Source organism: Patagioenas fasciata, unplaced genomic scaffold (assembly GCF_037038585.1).
Source record: "Patagioenas fasciata isolate bPatFas1 unplaced genomic scaffold, bPatFas1.hap1 Unplaced_5, whole genome shotgun sequence".
Classification (NCBI taxonomy): Eukaryota; Metazoa; Chordata; class Aves; order Columbiformes; family Columbidae; genus Patagioenas; species Patagioenas fasciata.
In genome coordinates, this window is record NW_027288767.1 from 1,743,107 (window position 1) to 1,761,519 (window position 18,413).

Genomic DNA, 18,413 nt, shown 5'->3' on the forward strand with positions numbered 1-18,413 from the left:
GAGCCCTGTCAGGCTTTGTCGAACCCTGTCGGGTTTGCTCGGGCCCTGTCGGGTTTGCTCGGGTCCTGTCGGGCTCTGTCGGGCCCTTTCGGGTTTGCTCGGGCCCTGTCAGGCTCCATCGGGCCCTGTCGGGTTTCCTCAGGCCCTGTCGGGCTCCATCGAGCCCTGTCAGGCTCCGTCGGGCTCTTTCGGGTTTGCTCAAGCCCTGTCGGGCTCCGTCGGGCCCTGTCAGGCTTTGTCAGGTCCTGTCAGGTTTGCTCGGGCCCTGTCGGGCCTTGTCGGGCCCTGTCGGGTTTGCTCGGGCTCTGTCGGGCTCCATCGTGCCCTGTCGGGTTTGCTCGGGCCCTGTCGGGCTCCGTCAGGCCCTGTCGGGTTTGCTCGGGCCCTATCGGGCTCCCTGGGGGACTGTCGGGTTTCCTCGGGCCCTGTCGGGCTCCATCGAGCCCTGTCAGGCTCCGTCGGGCTCTTTCGGGTTTGCTCGGGCCCTGTCGGGCTCTGTCGGGCTCTGTCGGGCCCTGTCGGATTTGCTCAGGCCCTGTCGGGTTTGTTCGAGCCCTGTCGGGCTCCATCGGGCCCTGTCGGGTTTGCTCGGGCCCTATCGGGCTCCGTCGGGCCCTGTCGGGTTTCCTCGGGCCCTGTCGGGCTCCATCGAGCCCTGTCAGGCTTCGTCGGGCCCTTTCAGGTTTGCTCGGGCCCTGTCGGGCTCCGTCAGGCCCTGTCGGGTTTGCTCGGGCCCTATCGGGCTCCGTCGGGCCCTGTCGGGTTTCCTTGGGCCCTGTCGGGCTCCATCGAGCCCTGTCAGGCTTTGTCGGGTCCTGTCGGGTTTGCTCAGGCCCTGTCGGGTCTTGTCTGGCCCTGTCGGGTTTGCTCGGGCCCTGTCGGGTTTGCCCACGTCCTGTCGGGCTCCGTCGGGCACTGTCAGTTTCGCTCGGGCCCTGTCGGGTTTGCTCGGGCCCTGTCAGGCTACGTCAGGCTCTGTCGAGTTAGCTCGTGCCCTGTCGGGCTCCGTCGGGCCCTGTCAGGTTTGCTTGGGCCCTGTCGGGATCCGTTGGGCCCTGTCGGGTTTGCTCGGGCCCTGTCAGGCTCCGTCAGGCCCTGTCTGGTTTGCTCGTGCCCTGTCGGGCTCCGTCGGGCCCTGTCAGGTTTGCTTGGGCACTGTCGGGCTCCGTTAGGCCCTGTCGGGTTTCCTTGGGCCCTGTCGGGCTCCATCGAGCCCTGTCAGGCTTTGTCGAACCCTGTCGGGTTTGCTCAGGCCCTCTCGGGTTTGCTCGGGCCCTGTCGGGCTCTGTCGGGTTCTGTCTGGTTTCCTCGGGCCCTGTCGGGCTCCGTTGGGCCCTGTCGGTTTGCTCGGGCCCTGTCGGGCTCCGTCGAACCCTGTCGGGTTTTCTCGGGCCCTGTCAGGCTCCGTCGCGCCCTGTCGGGTTTCCTCAGGCCCTGTCGGGCTCCATCGGACCCTATCAGGCTTTGGCGGGTCCTGTCGGGTTTGCTCAGGCCCTGTCGGGCCTTGTCAGCCCCTGTCGGGTTTGCTCGCGCCCTGTCGGGCTCCGTCGGGCCCTGTCAGGTTCTCTCGGGCCCTGTCAGGTTTGCTCGGGCCCTGTCAGGCTCCGTCAGGCCCTATCGGGTTTGCTCGACCCCTGTCGGGCTCCGTCAGGCCCTGTCAGGTTTGCTCGGGCCCTGTCGGGCCTTGTCAGGCCCTGTCGGGTTTGCTCGGGACCTGTCGGGTTTGCCCGCGTCCTGTCGGGCTCCGTCGGGCCCTGTCAGATTCGCTCGGGCCCTGTCGGGTTTGCTCGGGCCCTGTCAGGCTCCGTCAGGCCCTGTCGGGTTTGCTCGTGCCCTGTCGGGCTCCGTCGGGCCCTGTCAGGTTTGCTCAGGCTCTGTCGGGTTTGCTCGGGCCCTGTCGGGCTCCTTCGTGCCCTGTCAGGTTTGCTCGGGCCCTGTCGGGTTTGCTCGGGCCCTGTAAGGCTCCGTCGAGCCCTGTCGGGTTTGCTCGGGCCCTGTCAGGCTCCGTCGGGCCCTGTCGGGTTTCCTCGGGCCCTGTCGGGCTCCATCGAGCCCTGTCAGGCTTTGTCGAACCCTGTCGGGTTTGCTCGGGCCCTGTCGGGTTTGCTCGGGCCGTGTCGGGCTCTGTCGGGCCCTGTCCGGTTTCCTCGGGCCCTGTCGGGCTCCCTCGGACCCTGTCGGGTTTGCTCGGGTCCTGTCGGGTTTCCTCGGGCCCTGTTGGGTTTGCTGAAGCCCTGTCAGGCTTCGTCGGACCCTGTCGGGTTTGCTCGGGCCCTGTCGGGCTCCGTCGAACCCTGTCGGGTTTGCTCGGGCCCTGTCAGGCTCTGTCGCGCCCTGTTGGGTTTCCTCGGGCCCTGTCGGGCTCCATCGAGCCCTGTCAGGTTTGCTCGGGCCCTGTCGGGTTTGCTCGGGCCCTGTCGGGCTCCATCGGACCCTATCAGGCTTTGGCGGGTCCTGTCGGGTTTGCTCAGGCCCTGTCAGGCCTTGTCAGCCCCTGTCGGGTTTGCTCGCGCCCTGTCGGGCTCCGTCGGGCCCTGTCAGGTTCTCTTGGGCCCTGTCAGGTTTGCTCGGGCCCTGTCAGGCTCCGTCAGGCCCTATCGGGTTTGCTCGAGCCATGTCGGGCTCCGTCAGGCCCTGTCAGGTTTGCTCGGGCCCTGTCGGGCCTTGTCAGGCCCTGTCGGGTTTGCTCGGGACCTGTCGGGTTTGCCCGCGTCCTGTCGGGCTCCGTCAGGCCCTGTCAGATTCCCTCGGGCCCTGTCGGGTTTGCTCGGGCCCTGTCAGGCTCCGTCAGGCCCTGTCGGGTTTGCTCGTGCCCTGTCGGGCTCCGTCGGGCCCTGTCAGGTTTGCTCAGGCCCTGTCGGGTTTCGTTGGGCCTTGTCGGGTTTGCTCGGGCCCTGTCGGGCTCCTTCGTGCCCTGTCAGGTTTGCTCGGGCCCTGTCGGGTTTGCTCGGGCCCTGTAAGGCTCCGTCGAGCCCTGTCGGGTTTGCTCGGGCCCTGTCAGGCTCCGTCGGGCCCTGTCGGGTTTCCTCGGGCCCTGTCGGGCTCCATCGAGCCCTGTCAGGCTTTGTCGAACCCTGTCGGGTTTGCTCGGGCCCTGTCGGGTTTGCTCGGGTCCTGTCAGGCTCTGTCAAGCCCTGTCGGATTTCCTCAGGCCCTCTCGGGTTCTGTCGGGCCCTGTCGGGTTCCGTCGGGCCCTGTCGGGTTTCCTCGGGCCCTGTCGGACTCTATCGAGCCCTGTCAGGCTCCGTCGGGCTTTTTCGGGTTTGCTCAGGCCCTGTCGGGCTCCGTCGGGCCCTGTCAGGCTTTCTCAGGTCCTGTCAGGTTTGCTCGGGCCCTGTCGGGCCTTGTCGGGCCCTGTTGGGTTTGCTCGGGCTCTGTCGGGCTCCAGCGTGCCCTGTCGGGTTTGCCCGGGCCCTGTCAGGCTCCATCAGGCCCTGTCGGGTTTGCTCGGGCCGTATCGGGCTCCGTGGGGCCCTGTCGGGTTTCCTCGGGCCCTGTCGGGCTCCATCGAGCCCTGTCAGGCTCCGTCGGGCTCTTTCGGGTTTGCTCAAGCCCTGTTGGGCTCCGTCGGGCCCTGTCAGGCTTTGTCAGGTCGTGTCAGGTTTGCTCGGGCCCTGTCAAGCCTTGTCGGGCCCTGTCGGGTTTGCTCGGGCTCTGTCGGGCTCCAGCGTGCCCTGTCGGGTTTGCTCGGGCCCTGTCGGGCTCCGTCAGGCCCTGTCGGGTTGCTCGGGCCCTATCGGGATCCGTGGGGCCCTGTCGGGTTTCCTCGGGCCCTGTCGGGCTCCATCGAGCCGTGTCAGTCTCCGTCGGGCCCTTTCGGGTTTGCTTGGGCCCTGTCGGGCTCCGTCGGGCCCTGTTGAATTTGCTCAGGCCCTGTCGGGTTTGTTCGAGCCCTGTCGGGCTCCATCGGGCCCTGTCGGGTTTGCTCGGGCCCTATCGGGCTCCGTCGAGCCCTGTCGGGTTTGCTCGGGCTCTGTCAGGCTCCGTCGGGCCCTGTCGGGCTTCCTCGGGCCCTGTCGGGCTCCATCAAGCCCTGTCAGGCTTTGTCGAACCCTGTCGGGTTTGCTCGGGCCCTGTCGGGTTTGCTCGGGCCCTGTCGGGCTCTGTCGGGCCCTGTCTGGTTTCCTCGGGCCCTGTCGGGCTCCCTCGGACCCTGTCGGGTTTGCTCGGGTCCTGTCGGTTTTGCTCGGGCCCTGTCGGGTTTGCTGAAGCCCTGTCAGGCTTCGTCGGACCCTGTCGGGTTTGCTCGGGCCCTGTCGGGTTTGCTCGGGCCCTGTCGGGCTCCGTCGAACCCTGTCGGGTTTGCTCAGGCCCTGTCAGGCTCCGTCGCGCCCTGTCGGGTTTCCTCGGGCCCTGTCGGGCTCCATCGAGCCCTGTCAGGTTTGCTCGGGCCCTGTCGGGTTTGCTCGGGCCCTGTCGGGCTCCATCGGACCCTATCAGGCTTTGGCGGGTCCTGTCGGTTTTGCTCGGGCCCTGTCGGGCCTTGTCAGCCCCTGTCGGGTTTGCTCGCGCCCTGTCGGGCTCCGTCGGGCCCTGTCAGGTTCTCTTGGGCCCTGTCAGGTTTGCTCGGGCCCTGTCAGGCTCCTTCAGGCCCTATCGGGTTTGCTCGAGCCCTGTCGGGCTCCGTCAGGCCCTGTCAGGTTTGCTTGGGCCCTGTCGGGCCTTGTCAGGCCCTGTCGGGTTTGCTCGGGACCTGTCGGGTTTGCCCGCGTCCTGTCGGTCTCCGTCGGGCCCTGTCAGATTCGCTCGGGCCCTGTCGGGTTTGCTCGGGCCCTGTCAGGCTCCGTCAGGCCCTGTCGGGTTTGCTCGTGCCCTGTCGGGCTCCGTCAAGCCCTGTCAGGTTTGCTCAGGCCCTGTCGGGTTTCGTTGGGCCTTGTCGGGTTTGCTCGGGCCCTGTCGGGCTCCTTCGTGCCCTGTCAGGTTTGCTCGGGCCCTGTCGGGTTTGCTCGGGCCCTGTCAGGCTCCGTCGAGCCCTGTCGGGTTTGCTCGGGCCCTGTCAGGCTCCGTCGGGCCCTGTCGGGTTTCCTCGGGCTTTGTCGGGCTCCATCGAGCCCTGTCAGGCTTTGTCGAACCCTGTCGGGTTTGCTCGGGCCCTGTCGGGTTTGCTCGGGCCCTGTCGGGCTCTGTCGGGCCCTGTCCGGTTTCCTCGGGCCCTGTCGGGCTCCCTCGGACCCTGTCGGGTTTGCTCGGGTCCTGTCGGGTTTCCTCGGGCCCTGTCGGGTTTGCTGAAGCCCTGTCAGGCTTCGTCGGACCCTGTCGGGTTTGCTCGGGCCCTGTCGGGCTCCGTCGAACCCTGTCGGGTTTGCTCGGGCCCTGTCAGGCTCTGTCGCGCCCTGTCGGGTTTCCTCGGGCCCTGTCGGGCTCCATCGAGCCCTGTCAGGTTTGCTCGGGCCCTGTCGGGTTTGCTCGGGCCCTGTCGGGCTCCATCGGACCCTATCAGGCTTTGGCGGGTCCTGTCGGGTTTGCCTAGGCCCTGTCGGGCCTTGTCAGCCCCTGTCGGGTTTCCTCGCGCCCTGTCGGGCTCCGTCGGGCCCTGTCAGGTTCTCTTGGGCCCTGTCAGGTTTGCTCGGGCCCTGTCAGGCTCCGTCAGGCCCTATCGGGTTTGCTCGAGCCATGTCGGGCTCCGTCAGGCCCTGTCAGGTTTGCTCGGGCCCTGTCGGGCCTTGTCAGGCCCTGTCGGGTTTGCTCGGGACCTGTCGGTTTTGCCCGCGTCCTGTCGGTCTCCGTCGGGCCCTGTCAGATTCGCTCGGGCCCTGTCGGGTTTGCTCGGGCCCTGTCAGGCTCCGTCAGGCCCTGTCGGGTTTGCTCGTGCCCTGTCGGGATCCGTCGGGCCCTGTCAGGTTTGCTCAGGCCCTGTCGGGTTTCGTTGGGCCTTGTCGGGTTTGCTCGGGCCCTGTCGGGCTCCTTCGTGCCCTGTCAGGTTTGCTCGGGCCCTGTCGGGTTTGCTCGAGCCCTGTAAGGCTCCGTCGAGCCCTGTCGGGTTTGCTCGGGCCCTGTCAGGCTCCGTCAGGCCCTGTCGGATTTGCTAGAGCCCTGTCGGGCTCTGTTGGGCCCTGTCAGGTTTGCTCAGGCCCTGTCGGGCTCCTTCGTGCCCTGTCAGGTTTGCTCGGGCCCTGTCGGGTTTGCTCGGGCCCTGTCAGGCTCCGTCGAGCCCTGTCGGGTTTGCTCGGGCCCTGTCAGGCTCCGTCGGGCCCTGTCGGGTTTCCTCGGGCCTTGTCGGGCTCCATCGAGCCCTGTCAGGCTTTGTCGAACCCTGTCGGGTTTGCTCGGGCCCTGTCGGGTTTGCTCGGGTCCTGTCGGGCTCTGTCGGGCCCTGTCGGGTTTGCTCGGGCCCTGTCAGGCTCCGTCAGGCCCTGTCGGATTCCCTCGGGCCCTCTCGGGTTCCGTCGAGCCCTCTCGGGTTCCGTCGAGCCCTGTCGGGTTTGCTCGGGCCCTGTCAGGCTCCGTCGGGCCCTGTCGGGTTTCCTCGGGCCCTGTCGGGCTCCATCGAGCCCTGTCAGGCTTTGTCGAACCCTGTCGGGTTTGCTCGGGCCCTGTCGGGTTTGCTCGGGTCCTGTCGGGCTCTGTCAAGCCCTGTCGGATTTCCTCGGGCTCTCTCGGGTTCCGTCGGGCCCTCTCGGGTTCTGTCGGGCCCTGTCGGGTTTCCTCGGGCCCTGTCGGACTCTATCGAGCCCTGTCAGGCTCCATCGGGCTCTTTCGGGTTTGCTCGGGCTCTGTCGGGCTCCGTCGGGCCCTGTCAGGCTTTGTCAGGTCCTGTCAGGTTTGCTTGGGCCCTGTCGGGCCTTGTCGGGCCCTGTCGGGCTCTGTCGGGCCCTGTCTGGTTTCCTCCGGCCCTGTCGGGCTCCGTCGGGCCCTGTCGGGTTTGCTCGGGCCCTGTCGGGTTTGCTCGGGCCCTGTCGGGCTCTGTCGGGCCCTGTCTGGTTTCCTCCGGCCCTGTCGGGCTCCGTCGGGCCCTGTCGGGTTTGCTCGGGCCCTGTCGGGTTTGCTGAAGCCCTGTCAGGCTTTGTCGAACCCTGTCGGGTTTGCTCAGGTCCTGTCGGTTTGCTCGGGCCCTGTCGGGTTTTCTGAAGCCCTGTCAGGCTTCGTCGGACCCTGTCGAGTGTGCTCGGGCCCTGTCGGGCTCCATCGGACCCTATCAGGCTTTGGCGAGTCCTGTCAAGTTTGCTCAGGCCCTGTCGGCCTTGTCAGCCCCTGTCGGGTTTGCTCGCGCCCTGTCGGGCTATGTCGGGCCCTGTAAGGTTCTCTCGGGCCCTGTCAGGTTTGCTCGGGCTCTGTCAGGCTCCGTCAGACCCTATCGGGTTTGCTCGAGCCCTGTCGGGCACCGTCAGGCCCTGTCAGGTTTCCTTGGGCCCTGTCGGGCCTTGTCAGGCCCTGTCGGGTTTGCTCGGGACCTGTCGGGTTTGCCCGCGTCCTGTCGGGCTCCGTCGGGCCCTGTCAGATTCGCTCGGGCCCTGTCGGGTTTGCTCGGGCCCTGTCAGGCTTTGTCAGGCCCTGTCGGATTTGCTAGTGCCCTGTCGGGCTCTGTTGGGCCCTGTCAGGTTTGCTCAGGCCCTGTCGGGATCCGTTGGGCCTTGTCGGGTTTCCTCGGGCCCTGTCGGGCTCCTTCGTGCCCTGTCAGGTTTGCTCGGGCCCTGTCGGGTTTGCTCGGGCCCTGTCAGGCTCCGTCGGGCCCTGTCGGGTTTACTCGGGCCCTGTCGGGTTTGCTCGGGTCCTGTCGGGCTCTGTCGGGCCCTGTCGGGCTTGCTCGGGCCCTGTCAGGCTCCGTCGGGCCCTGTCGGATTCCCTCGGGCCCTCTCGGGTTCCGTCGGGCCCTGTCGGGTTTCCTCGGGCCCTGTCGGACTCTATCGAGCCCTGTCAGGCTCCGTCGGGCTCTTTCGGGTTTGCTCAGGCCCTGTCGGGCTCCGTCGGGCCCTGTCAGGCTTTGTCAGGTCCTGTCAGGTTTGCTCGGGCCCTGTCGGGCCTTGTCGGGCCCTGTCGGGTTTGCTCGGGCTCTGTCGGGCTCCAGCGTGCCCTGTCGGGTTTGCCCGGGCCCTGTCAGGCTCCATCAGGCCCTGTCGGGTTTGCTCGAGCCCTATCGGGCTCCGTGGGGCCCTGTCGGGTTTCCTCAGGCCCTGTCGGGCTCCGTCGGGCCCTGTCTGGTTTCCTCAGGCCCTGTTGGGCTCCGTCGAGCCCTGTCGGGTTTGCTCGGGCCCTGTCAGGCTCCGTCGCGCCCTGTCGGGTTTGCTCGGGCCCTGTCGGGCTCCATCGAGCCCTGTCGGGTTTGCTCGGGCCCTGTCGGGCTCCATCGGACCCTGTCAGGCTTTGTCGGGTCCTGTCGGGTTTCCTCAGGCCCCGTCAAGCCTTCTCAGGCCCTGTCGGGTTTGCTCGGGCCCTGTAAGGCTCCGTCGAGCCCTGTCGGGTTTGCTCGGGCCCTGTCAGGCTCCGTCAGGCCCTGTCTGGTTTGCTCGTGACCTGTCGGGCTCCGTCGGGCCCTGTCAGGTTTGCTTGGGCACTGTTGGGCTCTGTCGGGCCCTGTCGGGTTTCCTTGGGCCCTGTCGGGCTCCATCGAGCCCTGTCAGGCTTTGTCGAACCCTGTCGGGTTTGCTCAGGTCCTGTCGGTTTGCTCGGGCCCTGTCGGGTTTTCTGAAGCCCTGTCAGGCTTCGTCGGACCCTGTCGAGTGTGCTCGGGCCCTGTCGGGCTCCGTCGAGCCCTGTCAGGTTTTCTCGGGCCTTGTCAGGCTTTGTCGGGCCCTGTCGGGTTTGCTCGGGCCCTGTCGGGCTTTGTCAGGCCCTGTCGGGTTTGCTCGGGCCCTATCGGGGTCCGTCGAGCCCTGTCGGGTTTGCTCGGGCCCTGTCGGGCTCCATCGAGCCCTGTCAGGCTCCGTCGGGCCCTTTCGGGTTTGCTCGGGCCCTGTCGGGCTCCGTCGGGCCCTGTCGGGTTTGCTCGGGTCCTGTCGGGTTTGCTCGGGCCCTGTCAGGCTTTGTCAAGCCCTGTCGGGTTTGCTAGGGCCCTGTCGGGCTCCGTTGGGCCCTGTCTGGTTTCCTCAGGCCCTGTCGGGCTCCGTCGAGCCCTGTCGGGTTTGCTCAGGCCCTGTCGGGTTTGCTAGGGCCCTGTCGGGCTCCGTCGGGCCCTGTCTGGTTTCCTCAGGCCCTGTCGGGTTCCGTCGAGCCCTGTCGGGTTTGCTCGGGCCCTGTCAGGCTCCGTCGCGCCCTGTCGGGTTTCCTCGGGCCCTGTCGGGCTCCATCGAGCCCTGTCGGGTTTGCTCAGGCCCTGTCGGGCACCATCAGACCCCGTCAGGCTTTGTCGGGTCCTGTCGGGTTTGCTCAGGCCCTGTCGGGCCTTGTCAGGCCCTTTCGGGTTTGCTCGGGCCTTGTCGGGTTTGCCCGCGTCCTGTGGGGCTCCGTCGGGCCCTGTCAGATTCGCTCGGGCCCTGTCGGGTTTGCTCGGGCCCTGTCAGGCTCCGTCAGGCCCTGTCGGGTTTGCTCGGGCCCTGTCAGGCTCCGTCGGGCCCTGTTAGGTTTGCTCAGGCCCTGTCGGGATCCGTTGGGCCCTGTCGGGTTTGCTCGGGCCCTGTCGGGCTCTTTCGTGCCCTGTCAGGTTTGCTCGGGCCCTGTCGGGTTTGCTCGGGCCCTGTAAGGCTCCGTCGAGCCCTGTCAGGTTTGCTCGGGCCCTGTTGGGTTTGCTCAGGCCCTGTCAGGCTCCGTTGAGCCCTGTCGGGTTTGCTCGGGCCCTGTCAGGCTCCGTCAGGCCCTGTCTGGTTTGCTCGTACCCTGTCGGGCTCCGTCGGGCCCTGTAAGGTTTGCTTGGGCACTGTCGGGCTCCGTCGGGCCCTGTCAGGCTTTGTCGAACCCTGTCGGGTTTGCTCAGGCCCTGTCGGGTTTGCTCGGGCCCTGTCGGGCTCCGTCGGGCCCTGTCAGATTCGCTCGGGCCCTGTCGGGTTTGCTCGGGCCCTGTCAGGCTTTGTCAGGCCCTGTCGGATTTGCTAGTGCCCTGTCGGGCTCTGTTGGGCCCTGTCAGGTTTGCTCAGGCCCTGTCGGGATCCGTTGGGCCTTGTCGGGTTTGCTCGGGCCCTGTCGGGCTCCTTCGTGCCCTGTCAGGTTTGCTCGGGCCCTGTCGGGTTTGCTCGGGCCCTGTCAGGCTCCGTCGGGCCCTGTCGGGTTTGCTCGGGCCCTGTCGGGTTTGCTCGGGTCCTGTCGGGCTCTGTCGGGCCCTGTCGGGTTTGCTCGGGCCCTGTCAGGCTCCGTCGGGCCCTGTCGGATTCCCTCGGGCCCTCTCGGGTTCCGTCGGGCCCTGTCGGGTTTCCTCGGGCCCTGTCGGACTCTATCGAGCCCTGTCAGGCTCCGTCGGGCTCTTTCGGGTTTGCTCAGGCCCTGTCGGGCTCCGTCGGGCCCTGTCAGGCTTTGTCAGGTCCTGTCAGGTTTGCTTGGGCCCTGTCGGGCCTTGTCGGGCCCTGTCGGGTTTGCTCGGGCTCTGTCGGGCTCCAGCGTGCCCTGTCGGGTTTGCCCGGGCCCTGTCAGGCTCCATCAGGCCCTGTCGGGTTTGCTCGAGCCCTATCGGGCTCCGTGGGGCCCTGTCGGGTTTCCTCGGGCCCTGTCGGGCTCCATCGAGCCCTGTCAGGCTCCGTTGGGCCCTTTCGGGTTTGCTCGGGCCCTGTCGGGCTTCGTCGGGCCCTGTCGGATTTGCTCAGGCCCTGTCGGGTTTGCTCGAGCCCTGTCGGCCTCCATCGGGTCCTGTCGGGTTTGCTCGGGCCCTGTCAGGCTCCGTCAGGCCCTGTCGGGGTTGCTCGCGCCCTGTCGGGCTCCGTCAGGCCCTGTCGGGTTTGCTCGGGCCCTATCGGGCTCCCTCGGGCCCTGTCGGGTTTCCTTGGGCCCTGTTGGGCTCCATCGAGCCCTGTCAGGCTCCGTCGGGCCCTTACGGGTTTGCTCTGGCCCTGTCGGGCTCCGTCGGGCGCTGTCAGGTTTGCTCGGGCCCTGTCAGGCTTTGTCAAGACCTGTCGGGTTTGCTAGGGCCCTGTCGGGCTCCGTCGGGCCCTGTCTGGTTTCCTCAGGCCCTGTCGGGCTCCGTCGGGCCCTGTCGGGTTTGCTCAGGCCCTGCCGGGTTTGCTAGGGCCCTGTCGGGCTCCGTCGGGCCCTGTCTGGTTTCCTCAGGCCCTGTTGGGCTCCGTCGAGCCCTGTCGGGTTTGCTCGGGCCCTGTCAGGCTCCGTCGCGCCCTGTCGGGTTTCCTCGGGCCCTGTCGGGCTCCATCGAGCCCTGTCGGGTTTGCTCGGGCCCTGTCGGGCTCCATCGGACCCTGTCAGGCTTTGTCGGGTCCTGTCGGGTTTCCTCAGGCACCGTCAAGCCTTCTCAGGCCCTGTCGGTTTGCTCGGGCCCTGTCGGGTTTGCCCGCGTCCTGTCGGGCTCCGTCGGGCCCTGTCAGGTTTGCTCAGGCCCTGTCGGGATCCTTTGGGCCCTGTCGGGTTTGCTCGGGCCCTGTCGGGCTCCTTCGTGCCCTGTCAGGTTTGCTCGGGCACTTTCGGGTTTGCTCGGGCCCTGTCAGGCTCCGTCGAGCTTTGTCAGGTTTGCTCGGGCCCTGTCGGGTTTGCTCGGGCCCTGTAAGGCTCCGTCGAGCCCTGTCGGGTTTGCTCGGGCCCTGTCAGGCTCCGTCAGGCCCTGTCTGGTTTGCTCGTGCCCTGTCGGGCTCCGTCGGGCCCTGTCAGGTTTGCTTGGGCACTGTTGGGCTCTGTCGGGCCCTGTCGGGTTTCCTTGGGCCCTGTCGGGCTCCATCGAGCCCTGTCAGGCTTTGTCGAACCCTGTCGGGTTTGCTCAGGTCCTGTCGGGTTTGCTCGGGCCCTGTCGGGCTCTGTCGGGCCCTGTCTGGTTTCCTCGGGCCCTGTCGGGCTCCGTTGGGCCCTGTCGGTTTGCTCGGGCCCTGTCGGGTTTTCTGAAGCCCTGTCAGGCTTCGTCGGACCCTGTCGAGTGTGCTCGGGCCCTGTCGGGCTCCGTCGAGCCCTGTCAGGTTTTCTCGGGCCTTGTCAGGCTTTGTCGGGCCCTGTCGGGTTTGCTCGGGCCCTGTCGGGTTCCGTCGGGCCCTGTCGGGTTTCCTCGGGCCCTGTCGGACTCCACTGAGCCCTGTCAGGCTCCGTCAGGCTCTTTCGGGTTTGCTCGGGCCCTGCCGGGCTCCGTCGGGCCCTGTCAGGCTTTGTCAGGACGTGTCAGGTTTGCTCGGGCCCTGTCGGGCCTTGTCGGGCCCTGTCGGGTTTGCTCGGGCTCTGTCGGGCTCCAGCGTGCCCTGTCGGGTTTGCCCGGGCCCTGTCAGGCTCCGTCAGGCCCTGTCGGGTTTCTCGGGCCCTATCGGGCTCAATCAGGCCCTGTCGGGTTTCCTCGGGCCCTGTCGGGCTCCATCGAGCCCTGTCAGGCTCCGTCGGGCCCTTTCGGGTTTGCTCAAGACCTGTCGGGCTCCGTCGGGCCCTGTCGGATTTGCTCAGGCCCTGTCGGGTTTCCTCGGGCCCTGTCGGGCTCCATCGAGCCCTGTCGGGTTTGCTCAGGCCCTGTCGGGCACCATCGGACCCCGTCAGGCTTTGTCGGGTCCTGTCGGGTTTGCTCAGGCCCTGTCGGGCCTTGTCAGGCCCTTTCGGGTTTGCTCGGGCCTTGTCGGGTTTGCCCGCGTCCTGTGGGGCTCCGTCGGGCCCTGTCAGATTCGCTCGGGCCCTGTCGGGTTTGCTCGGGCCCTGTCAGGCTCCGTCAGGCCCTGTCGGGTTTGCTCGGGCCCTGTCAGGCTCCGTCGGGCCCTGTTAGGTTTGCTCAGGCCCTGTCGGGATCCGTTGGGCCCTGTCGGGTTTGCTCGGGCCCTGTCGGGCTCTTTCGTGCCCTGTCAGGTTTGCTCGGGCCCTGTCGGGTTTGCTCGGGCCCTGTAAGGCTCCGTCGAGCCCTGTCAGGTTTGCTCGGGCCCTGTTGGGTTTGCTCAGGCCCTGTCAGGCTCCGTTGAGCCCTGTCGGGTTTGCTCGGGCCCTGTCAGGCTCCGTCAGGCCCTGTCTGGTTTGCTCGTACCCTGTCGGGCTCCGTCGGGCCCTGTAAGGTTTGCTTGGGCACTGTCGGGCTCCGTCGGGCCCTGTCAGGCTTTGTCGAACCCTGTCGGGTTTGCTCAGGCCCTGTCGGGTTTGCTCGGGCCCTGTCGGGCTCTGTCGGGCCCTGTCTGGTTTCCTCGGGCCCTGTCGGGCTCCGTTGGGCCCTGTCGGGTTTGCTCGGGCCCTGTCGGGTTTGCTGAAGCGCTGTCAGGCTTCGTCCGACCCTGTCGGGTTTGCTCGGGCCCTGTCGGGCTCCGTCGAACCCTGTCGGGTTTGCTCGGGCCCTGTCAGGCTCCGTCAGGCCCTATCGGGTTTCCTCGGGCCCTGTCGGGCTCCATCGAGCCCTGTCAGGTTTGCTCGGGCCCTGTCGGGACTTGTCAGGCCCTGTCGGGTTTGCTCGGGACCTGTCGGGTTTGCCCGCGTCCTGTCGCGCTCCGTCGGGCCCTGTCAGATTCGCTCGGGCACTGTCGGGCTCCGTCGGGCCCTGTCAGGCTTTGTCGAACCCTGTCGGGTTTGCTCAGGCCCTGTCGGGTTTGCTCGGGCCCTGTCGGGCTCCGTCGGGCCCTGTCAGATTCGCTCGGGCCCTGTCGGGTTTGCTCGGGCCCTGTCAGGCTTTGTCAGGCCCTGTCGGATTTGCTAGTGCCCTGTCGGGCTCTGTTGGGCCCTGTCAGGTTTGCTCAGGCCCTGTCGGGATCCGTTGGGCCTTGTCGGGTTTGCTCGGGCCCTGTCGGGCTCCTTCGTGCCCTGTCAGGTTTGCTCGGGCCCTGTCGGGTTTGCTCGGGCCCTGTCAGGCTCCGTCGGGCCCTGTCGGGTTTGCTCGGGCCCTGTCGGGTTTGCTCGGGTCCTGTCGGGCTCTGTCGGGCCCTGTCGGGTTTGCTCGGGCCCTGTCAGGCTCCGTCGGGCCCTGTCGGATTCCCTCGGGCCCTCTCGGGTTCCGTCGGGCCCTGTCGGGTTTCCTCGGGCCCTGTCGGACTCTATCGAGCCCTGTCAGGCTCCGTCGGGCTCTTTCGGGTTTGCTCAGGCCCTGTCGGGCTCCGTCGGGCCCTGTCAGGCTTTGTCAGGTCCTGTCAGGTTTGCTCGGGCCCTGTCGGGCCTTGTCGGGCCCTGTCGGGTTTGCTCGGGCTCTGTCGGGCTCCAGCGTGCCCTGTCGGGTTTGCCCAGGCCCTGTCAGGCTCCATCAGGCCCTGTCGGGTTTGCTCGAGCCCTATCGGGCTCCGTGGGGCCCTGTCGGGTTTCCTCGGGCCCTGTCGGGCTCCATCGAGCCCTGTCAGGCTCCGTTGGGCCCTTTCGGGTTTGCTCGGGCCCTGTTGGGCTTCGTCGGGCCCTGTCGGATTTGCTCAGGCCCTGTCGAGTTTGCTCGAGCCCTGTCGGCCTCCATCGGGTCCTGTCGGGTTTGCTCGGGCCCTATCGGGCTCCATCGGGCCCTGTCGGGTTTCCTCAGGCCCTGTCGGGCTCCATCGAGCCCTGTCAGGCTTCGTCGGGCCCTTTCGGGTTTGCTCGGGCCCTGTCGGGCTCCGTCAGGCCCTGTCAGGTTTGCTCGGGCCCTGTCGGGCCTTGTCGGGCCCTGTCGGGTTTTCCCGGGCTCTGTCGGGCTCCAGCGTGCCCTGTCGGGTTTGCCCGGGCCCTGTCAGGCTCCGTCAGGCCCTGTCGGGGTTGCTCGCGCCCTGTCGGGCTCCGTCAGGCCCTGTCGGGTTTGCTCGGGCCCTATCGGGCTCCCTCGGGCCCTGTCGGGTTTCCTTGGGCCCTGTTGGGCTCCATCGAGCCCTGTCAGGCTCCGTCGGGCCCTTACGGGTTTGCTCTGGCCCTGTCGGGCTCCGTCGGGCGCTGTCGGGTTTGCTCGGGCCCTGTCAGGCTTTGTCAAGCCCTGTCGGGTTTGCTAGGGCCCTGTCGGGCTCCGTCGGGCCCTGTCTGGTTTCCTCAGGCCCTGTCGGGCTCCGTCGGGCCCTGTCTGGTTTCCTCAGGCCCTGTTGGGCTCCGTCGAGCCCTGTCGGGTTTGCTCGGGCCCTGTCAGGCTCCGTCGCGCCCTGTCGGGTTTGCTCGGGCCCTGTCGGGCTCCATCGAGCCCTGTCAGGCTTCGTCGGGCCCTTTCGGGTTTGCTCGGGCCCTGTCGGGCTCCGTCAGGCCCTGTCAGGTTTGCTCGGGCCCTGTCGGGCCTTGTCGGGCCCTGTCGGGTTTTCTCGGGCTCTGTCGGGCTCCAGCGTGCCCTGTCGGGTTTTCCTGGGCCCTGTCAGGCTCCGTCAGGCCCTGTCGGGGTTGCTCGCGCCCTGTCAGGCTCCGTCAGGCCCTGTCGGGTTTGCTCGGGCCCTATCGGGCTCCCTCGGGCCCTGTCGGGTTTCCTTGGGCCCTGTTGGGCTCCATCGAGCCCTGTCAGGCTCCGTCGGGCCCTTACGGGTTTGCTCTGGCCCTGTCGGGCTCCGTCGGGCGCTGTCGGGTTTGCTCGGGCCCTGTCAGGCTTTGTCAAGCCCTGTCGGGTTTGCTAGGGCCCTGTCGGGCTCCGTCGGGCCCTGTCTGGTTTCCTCAGGCCCTGTCGGGCTCCGTCGGGCCCTGTCGGGTTTGCTCAGGCCCTGCCGGGTTTGCTAGGGCCCTGTCGGGCTCCGTCGGGCCCTGTCTGGTTTCCTCAGGCCCTGTTGGGCTCCGTCGAGCCCTGTCGGGTTTGCTCGGGCCCTGTCAGGCTCCGTCGCGCCCTGTCGGGTTTGCTCGGGCCCTGTCGGGCTCCATCGAGCCCTGTCGGGTTTGCTCGGGCCCTGTCGGGCTCCATCGGACCCTGTCAGGCTTTGTCGGGTCCTGTCGGGTTTCCTCAGGCACCGTCAAGCCTTCTCAGGCCCTGTCGGGTTTGCTCGGGCCCTGTCGGGTTTGCCCGCGTCCTGTCAGGCTCCGTCGGGCCCTGTCAGGTTTGCTCAGGCCCTGTCGGGATCCTTTGGGCCCTGTCGGGTTTGCTCGGGCCCTGTCGGGCTCCTTCGTGCCCTGTCAGGTTTGCTCGGGCACTTTCGGGTTTGCTCGGGCCCTGTCAGGCTCCGTCGAGCTTTGTCAGGTTTGCTCGGGCCCTGTCGGGTTTGCTCGGGCCCTGTAAGGCTCCGTCGAGCCCTGTCGGGTTTGCTCGGGCCCTGTCAGGCTCCGTCAGGCCCTGTCTGGTTTGCTCGTGCCCTGTCGGGCTCCGTCGGGCCCTGTCAGGTTTGCTTGGGCACTGTTGGGCTCTGTCGGGCCCTGTCGGGTTTCCTTGGGCCCTGTCGGGCTCCATCGAGCCCTGTCAGGCTTTGTCGAACCCTGTCGGGTTTGCTCAGGTCCTGTCGGGTTTGCTCGGGCCCTGTCGGGCTCTGTCGGGCCCTGTCTGGTTTCCTCGGGCCCTGTCGGGCTCCGTTGGGCCCTGTCGGTTTGCTCGGGCCCTGTCGGGTTTTCTGAAGCCCTGTCAGGCTTCGTCGGACCCTGTCGAGTGTGCTCGGGCCCTGTCGGGCTCCGTCGAGCCCTGTCAGGTTTTCTCGGGCCTTGTCAGGCTTTGTCGGGCCCTGTCGGGTTTGCTCGGGCCCTGTCGGGTTCCGTCGGGCCCTGTCGGGTTTCCTCGGGCCCTGTCGGACTCCACTGAGCCCTGTCAGGCTCCGTCAGGCTCTTTCGGGTTTGCTCGGGCCCTGCCGGGCTCCGTCGGGCCCTGTCAGGCTTTGTCAGGACGTGTCAGGTTTGCTCGGGCCCTGTCGGGCCTTGTCGGGCCCTGTCGGGTTTGCTCGGGCTCTGTCGGGCTCCAGCGTGCCCTGTCGGGTTTGCCCGGGCCCTGTCAGGCTCCGTCAGGCCCTGTCGGGTTTCTCGGGCCCTATCGGGCTCAATCAGGCCCTGTCGGGTTTCCTCGGGCCCTGTCGGGCTCCATCGAGCCCTGTCAGGCTCCGTCGGGCCCTTTCGGGTTTGCTCAAGACCTGTCGGGCTCCGTCGGGCCCTGTCGGATTTGCTCAGGCCCTGTCGGGTTTGCTTGAGCCCTGTCGGGCTCCATCGGGTCCTGTCGGGTTTGCTCGGGCCCTATCGGGCTCTGTCGGGCCCTGTCGGGTTTCCTCGGGCCCTGTCGGGCTCCATCGAGCCCTGTCAGGCTTCGTCGGGCCCTTTCGGGTTTGCTCGGGCCCTGTCGGGCTTTGTCAGGCCCTGTCGGGTTTGCTCGGGCCCTATCGGGGTCCGTCGAGCCCTGTCGGGTTTGCTCGGGCCCTGTCGGGCTCCATCGAGCCCTGTCAGGCTCCGTCGGGCCCTTTCGGGTTTGCTCGGGCCCTGTCGGGCTCCGTCGGGCCCTGTCGGGTTTGCTCGGGCCCTGTCAGGCTTTGTCAAGCCCTGTCGGGTTTGCTAGGGCCCTGTCGGGCTCCGTTGGGCCCTGTCTGGTTTCCTCAGGCCCTGTCGGGCTCCGTCGAGCCCTGTCGGGTTTGCTCAGGCCCTGTCGGGTTTGCTAGGGCCCTGTCGGGCTCCGTCGGGCCCTGTCTGGTTTCCTCAGGCCCTGTCGGGTTCCGTCGAGCCCTGTCGGGTTTGCTCGGGCCCTGTCAGGCTCCGTCGCGCCCTGTCGGGTTTCCTCGGGCCCTGTCGGGCTCCATCGAGCCCTGTCGGGTTTGCTCAGGCCCTGTCGGGCACCATCGGACCCCGTCAGGCTTTGTCGGGTCCTGTCGGGTTTGCTCAGGCCCTGTCGGGCCTTGTCAGGCCCTTTCGGGTTTGCTCGGGCCTTGTCGGGTTTGCCCGCGTCCTGTGGGGCTCCGTCGGGCCCCGTCAGATTCGCTCAGGCCCTGTCGGGTTTGCTCGGGCCCTGTCAGGCTCCGTCAGGCCCTGTCGGGTTTGCTCGGGCCCTGTCAGGCTCCGTCGGGCCCTGTTAGGTTTGCTCAGGCCCTGTCGGGATCCGTTGGGCCCTGTCGGGTTTGCTCGGGCCCTGTCGGGCTCTTTCGTGCCCTGTCAGGTTTGCTCGGGCCCTGTCGGGTTTGCTCGGGCCCTGTAAGGCTCCGTCGAGCCCTGTCAGGTTTGCTCGGGCCCTGTTGGGTTTGCTCAGGCCCTGTCAGGCTCCGTCGAGCCCTGTCGGGTTTGCTCGGGCCCTGTCAGGCTCCGTCAGGCCCTGTCTGGTTTGCTCGTACCCTGTCGGGCTCCGTCGGGCCCTGTAAGGTTTGCTTGGGCACTGTCGGGCTCCGTCGGGCCCTGTCAGGCTTTGTCGAACCCTGTCGGGTTTGCTCAGGCCCTGTCGGGTTTGCTCGGGCCCTGTCGGGCTCTGTCGGGCCCTGTCTGGTTTCCTCGGGCCCTGTCGGTCTCCGTTGGGCCCTGTCGGGTTTGCTCGGGCCCTCTCGGGTTTGCTGAAGCGCTGTCAGGCTTCGTCCGACCCTGTCGGGTTTGCTCGGGCCCTGTCGGGCTCCGTCGAACCCTGTCGGGTTTGCTCGGGCCCTGTCAGG